Below are 6687 nucleotides of genomic sequence, written 5' to 3' on the forward strand. Positions count from 1 at the left end.
GCGCTATGTTCAGACTCTCATTGAAAGCTTTGAGCTCCAAGAGGTTTTTGTTTTAAAGCTGCTCATTTCTTTCGGTCTTCGGCACTAAGTTTCCAATGTTATGTATCAGATGGAGCAGTGAATAAGTAGCTGGTATTATTAGAACTTGTAAATTTTTTCAGGAGAGCAGGTACTGCGTCATTTCATTGGCATTGTAAAGTTTACTGGTAGCAGTAAGTGTATTCACTAGAAACAATGTTGGACTGGGGTGGGCAAAGTTAAAAACCACACATCAGGTTATAATCCAACAGGTTTATTTGGAATCATTACCTTTTTGGAGCACCACTCCTTCATCAGGTGTTTGTTCAGAATAAGGTTATTCTCACAGAATTTATAGCCAAAGGTGTCCAGTGTCATGGAGATGTGATTCAGTAAACAAATTTAGATCAAATCTTTCATCTTTTAGAATGAGTTTCTGTTATTTGGTAGATTAATCCCAGAACTACTTGTAATTTAAATGCAAAGCTTTTCTAACAGGAATGTCATTCTGACTGGACATTGGGACCCAGACAGAATTCACACCTATTGTTAGAAAAGCTCTGCATTTAAATTACATTCTGAATTGGTTGATCTGCAACATTGAGAATAGCTACAATGATAGAGACATTGTTAAAGTCTGAAAGCATCGTTAAAGTTTAAAAGAGCTTTTGAAATCTTTCTGAAACTTGTATTGAAATCTGCGCAGTTAGGCCACAACTCAGGACAGGCTGTAAGGGATGAATGGCCTTTTCCTAGTCTTGTGAAATTGGTTCCATCTATGTAGAAATAGAGCGAAGGAGTTGTAGAGTCCAGGCCAACCAGAGATCCTAAATTAATCTAGTGACCCATTTGCCAGCACTTGGCCCTCTTAATCCTTCCTGTTCATGTTTCCATTTAGATGCATTTTAAATGTTGTAATTGTACCAGTCTCTGCCTCTTCCTTCGGCAGCTCATTCTATACACGTACCATCATATGTGTGAAAAGGTTGCCCCTTATGTCCCTCATAAATCTTTCTCCTCTCACCCTAAACCTATGCCCTCTAGTTCTGGACTCCCCCTCACCCCACCTTGGAGATAAGACATACAAAAGTTGAGCAGCCAGACAAAATGCAAAAGGAATAAAATGTCGAGCTGCAGGAGCAATACAAAATTGCGACTCTACCCTTTTTAACTCCTTTTGGCATTTGGACACTTAAAATCTGTCAGTGACACCATCCCCACAGGGTATACTGCACATGCTCCTCGGTGTCAACAAGCACTGCGCATAATTGCCCGTGTCAGCAAAAGACTGCGCATACTCGTTGCCCGCAGAAGAGGTGGGCGATTTTCTTCTGATGGACCAATAGGAACTCCTGGAGGACCACAAGGAGGATTGGTCCTCCTGCCAATCAGAGGCCCCCTATTGACTGAATGTGGAAGTTGGACCATGAGCTTCAGAACCTGCTGCTGTTGCTCCTCTCTCTGAAAGAAGATTGAACTTTAGCCCAGTCTGCAACTTCCTTCCTCTGTCCAACATCTGAGAGTACGGCACTCTTCTTGCCCCTTTTTCCATTTATTTTTCATTTTGGGGTTTAATTATTGACTTGCAGTAACTGAAAGGAGAGGGAGTGAATCCGGGGCGAGGGGATGGGAGGACAGACTGGAAAAGTTTGTCCAGCTCTGTGTTTCCATTGGCAAAATAGACAGGCTGGAGGTTGGAAGAACACAGTGAGCCAGGCAGTCTTAGGAGGTGGAGAAGTTGACGTTTTGGCTCTAAGCTGCCTTCAGGACTGGGAGTTGGTGCAGGGGGAGCTGCAGAACAAGGGTGTGATGGGGGCAGGATGGTGATTAGGTTAGATTAGATTACATTACAGTGTGGAAACAGGCCCTTCGGCCCAACAAGTCCAAACCGACCCGCCGAAGCGCAACACACCCAGACCTTCACCTTCACCTAACACTACGGGCAATTTAGCATGGCCACTTCACCTGACCTGCACATCTTTGGACTGTGGGAGGAAACTGGAGCACCCAGAGGAAACCCACGCAGACACGGGGAGAACGTGCAAACTCCACACAGTCAGTCGCCTGAGGCGGGAATTGAACCCGGGTCTCCGGCACTGAGGCAGCAGTGCTAACCACTGTGCCACCGTCCCGCCCACTAAGTGGGGATTGGTGAAGACAGGTAGACTGTATGACCTAATATAGCTTTTAGCTTTGACAGTTAGATTAGAAATGTCAGCTCTTTTCTCTCCTTACAGATGCTGCCAGACCTGCTGAGGTTTTCCAACATTTCTCTTTTGGTAGACAGTATGACCTGGTTGGTCAATGGGAGGAATGAATCTGGTTGGTGGCAGGGGGAGTGGAAGGGAAGGGGAGGGGCCGTGACAGGAGGTTACTTGAAATTGGAGAACTCAATGTTGAGTCCTCTGGGCTGTAGGCTACCCAGGCGGAATAGGTGTTATTCCTCCAATTTGTGGTTTGGTTTGTTGTGGCAATGGAGGAGGCCAAAGATGGTCATGTTAGAAAGGGAGTGGGAAGGAGAATTAAAATGGGTGGTGACTGGGAGGTCTGGTTGGCCTCTGCGGACCCAGCTGCAAGGCTTGGCAAACCGTTACCCAAGTTTACGCTCAGTCTGACGGAGGTAGAGGAGACCACAATTGGCAAACACATGGCCTTTGCTTAAGTATAGCCTTTGTTGTGAAAGAAGAAGCAGAAAGGGGTTGCATTGTTTCTACGGTAATATATTGGAATGTGGAGAAAGTGAGAACTGCAGATGCTGGAGATCAGAGTCGAAAAGTGTGGCACTGGAAAAGTGCAGCAGGTCAGGCAGTATTCGAGGAGCAGGATAGTTGACGTTTAAGTTAAGAGCCCTTCATCAGGAATGATGTATGGATGTACAAAGGGCCCTCAATGTCCTTCTACATGAGTCAATGCCAGTTTCAGACCTGTGCAGCAAGCAATCAGCATGTAAAGTGGTATAAAGGGTATTGGCAAGAGGAATTGAGTTCAGAAGTGGGGATGTCTTCCTGCAGTTAAGGTGTCATTGAATATATTCAAGGCTGAGGTCATCAGATTTTTGAACAACAAAGAAGTGGATGTTTATGGGAGAAGGAAACAAAATGCTTTTAAGACTGTTATAGAGTCATACAGCTCAGAAACAGACCTGTCAGTCCAACTTGTCCATGCTGACCATATTCAAAAACCAAACTAGTCCCACCTAGTTTGGCCTATATCCCTCCAAACCTTTCCTATTCATGTACTTATCCAAGTGTATTTTAAACATTCTAACTGTACGTGCATTCTCCACTTCCTCTGGACATTTTTTCCACCCACACACCACTCTCCAAAAAAGAAGCCCCTCATATTTTTTTAAATCTTTCTCCTCTCATGTTAAGAATTGGCTCCCTAATCTTGAAACCCCCAGCCAAAGGAAACAGCACCTGCTATTCACCTCACCTATACCCCTCATGATTTTGTAAACCTCTAAGGTCACCTCAGTCTCCTATGCTCCAGTGAAAAACGTCCTAGCCTAGCCATCTAAATGTTGGTATATTTGTATCCAGTTATTGATGCGTTCAATGCTGGTGCAGGCTGGAAATACTGAATGGCCTACTCCTGCTCCCAATTCTCACATTCTGTGTCCAGGACAGCAAGAGACCATAAAACATAGGAGCAAAAATTGGGCCATTCAGCCCATCAGGTCCGCTCATACCATTCAAATGTGGCTGATACATTTCTCAACCCCATTCTCCTGCTTTCTCCCTATAACCCTCAATCCATTTGATACTCCAGAATTGTCTCCCTCAGTCTGAAATATTGTCAGTGATCTGGCCTCCACAGCTTTCTGTGGCAATGAATTTCATCGATTTCCCCACTCTCTGGCTGAAGATGTTTCTCCTTAGTTCCATTTTAACAGGTATTCACTTCACTCTAAGGCTGTGCCCTCGGTACCTAGTCTCTCCTACCAGTGGAGATATCTTCCCAACGTTCAGGCTGTCCAGGCTGTTCAGTATTCTGTGTGTTTCAATTAGATTTCCCCCTGAGTGTGGGCCTGTTAATCAGCATGAACCAGACCCTTCAGGATGAGGTACAGTAGGGTTTAGGTTCAGCAAAGTGAGAATTGGGGAAGTGTGTGGGAGGGAGATTATCAGTTTCTAGAAAAGTGAGAAAAAGGAGAGTTCACTATAAATTAGAATTTATCAGCTGGCCAATAGGCTGGGAAGTGCCAGATGGAATTTAACTCAGAAATTTGTGCTGTTGCATTTTAGACAAGCAATCCAGGCAGGACTTGCTCAGTTAAGGCAAGTGTTGCAGAACAAAGACATCTTGGAGTGCAGGTTCATAGTTACTTGAAAGTGGAGTCTCTGGTAGACTAGTGAAGAAAGCATTTGGTATGCTTTTCCTTTTTGGTAAGAGCATTGAGTATAGGAGTTGACAGGTCATGTTGCGGTTATGTCACTTTTGGAATACAGCATTCAGTTCTGGTCTGCCTGATATAGGAAAGATGTTGTGGAGCTTTGAAAGGGGTTGGAAAAGATTTCCAAGGCTATTGCCAGAGTTGGAGGTTTTGAACTACATTGAGCGGCTGAATAGGCCAGTGAAGTTTTCCCTGGAGCATCGGAGGCTGAGGGGTGACGTTAAAGAAGTTTATAATGAGCATTAATCTTTTCCCTAGGGTAGGGGAGTCCAGAACTAGAGGGCATATGTTTGAGGTCAGAGGGAAATGATTTAAAAGGGACCTGAGGGGCAAATATTTTGAGCAGAGTGGTGCATGTATGGAACAAGCTGCCAGAGGAAGTGGTGGAGGCAGGTACAATTACAACATTTAAAAGACATCTGGATATGTACATGAATAGGAAGGGTTTAGAGGAATATAGGCCATATGCTGGCAAATGGGACTGGATTGATTTCGGATATCTGATCGATATGGACGAGTTGGGCTCAAGGGTCTGTTTGCATGCTGTTTGACTCTATCATCTTCGGTGAAAGCAAAGTGTGGTTGTGAAGACTGGATTTATAGAGCAGCTTTCAAAGGTGGTTTGCCCTTACTAGGAGCAGAAGACGTTACAGTGAAATATTTCATTTGTGAGACAGCAACTGAGTCAGTGATTACATCTGGGATTTTGGTGGAAAGTGGGAATTCATACCCTATTCAGTCATTTCTGCTGGCAGATGAGACTAGGTTTCCAGCATCTGCAGTCATTGTTTTTACCTAGTCGATTTTAACCCTACTGTGAATCCTCTTGCAAGGATGCCTGCCTTGAAGGAGTTTTCCTCCTCGCTCTCTACAAGAATCTCGGAGTCCATCTCCCACTGCAACTCTATGCTACTTTCTCCCCACCTCCACCCTCTCCACCCTGCAGGCATTCTGCCTCTATTCCCGATGAAGGGCTTTTGCCCAAAACATCCATTTTATTTTTGTTTTTGTTTTTTTTTCCCCTGCTCCTCGGATGCTGCCTGAACTGCTGTGCTTTTCCAGCACCACTCTAATCTAGAATCTGGTTTCCAGCATCTGCAGTCATTGTTTTTACCTTCAAAATTAGGGGGAGTAGATTTAGGACAGAGATGAGGAGGATCTCTCTCTGTGAGAATCTCTGCCCAAAAAAGCAGTAGAGGCAGCTTCATTGAGTACATGCACGACACAGTTGCATGGGTTTTTGCGTGGTAAGGGAACTAAGGGTAGTTGGGATAACGGTGGGAGGAGGAGCTGGGACAATGGATAGATCAGCTATGATCTAAATGAATGGTGGAGCAGGCTGGGTGGGCCAAATTGCTTTCTCCTGCTTCTATTACTATGAAACTATAACCCTGCATTTCCCATTGGCTAATCCACCTAACCTGCACATCCCTGGACACTATGTGCAAATTAGCATGGCCAATCCAAATCAAGGCCGGTGAGTCATGTAGGGATGTGGAAAATGAAAATCAGAGAATGATAGAAAGGGACAAGGAGAGTAAATGTATCAGCAATAAAAACTGGATTCTGAAGATCACAAAAATTGAAACTAAAAAGGGTGTCTGAATGTGTGCCACATTGTAACAAAAGTGAATGAATTGACTGCGCACATTGAATAAAATAAGTACAATCTGAGACTCCTTACAAAGACATGGCTTCAGGATGACAATGATTGGATCCTGAATATCGAGGGGCTAGTCAAATGGGAAGCTAGGTAAACGTAGAGGGTTGGCACTGCTAATCAAAGCACTGATCACAGGGTAGTGTGGTGTCAGCTCGGATTTCAGGTTCTAATTTCTCTGTCCTCTGTTGAACTCCCTGTTCCCAGAATAAGATGTCGGTCTATTCTCAGCTTTGTTGGATTTCTGCTGCTGCGCAGACACCTTCTGGAGAATAAAACATTGTTAATCAAGACCCAACCCACGATCTCCCAGCCTGTCAACCGATCAGACACAGTGTAGTTATAGCAGGGAATCAAACAAGAAAAATGAAACCAAATTAAAAATAAATAGATGCTTGTACTTAATCTCTGTTCATTTGGAAGTAAACCAGAAATGGGGGTCTCCCAGGATTCTTATAGTTCCCTACTTGAGGAATTCTCTCTCCCTTGGAGTAATAGAGGTGTACAGCATGGAAACAGACCCTTCGGTCCAGGCCGACCAGATATCCCAACCCAATCTAGTCCCACCTGCCAGCACCCAGCCCATATCCCTCCAAACCCTTCCTATTCATAT

This window comes from Chiloscyllium plagiosum, chromosome 44 (assembly GCF_004010195.1).
Source record: "Chiloscyllium plagiosum isolate BGI_BamShark_2017 chromosome 44, ASM401019v2, whole genome shotgun sequence".
Lineage (NCBI taxonomy): Eukaryota > Metazoa > Chordata > Chondrichthyes > Orectolobiformes > Hemiscylliidae > Chiloscyllium > Chiloscyllium plagiosum.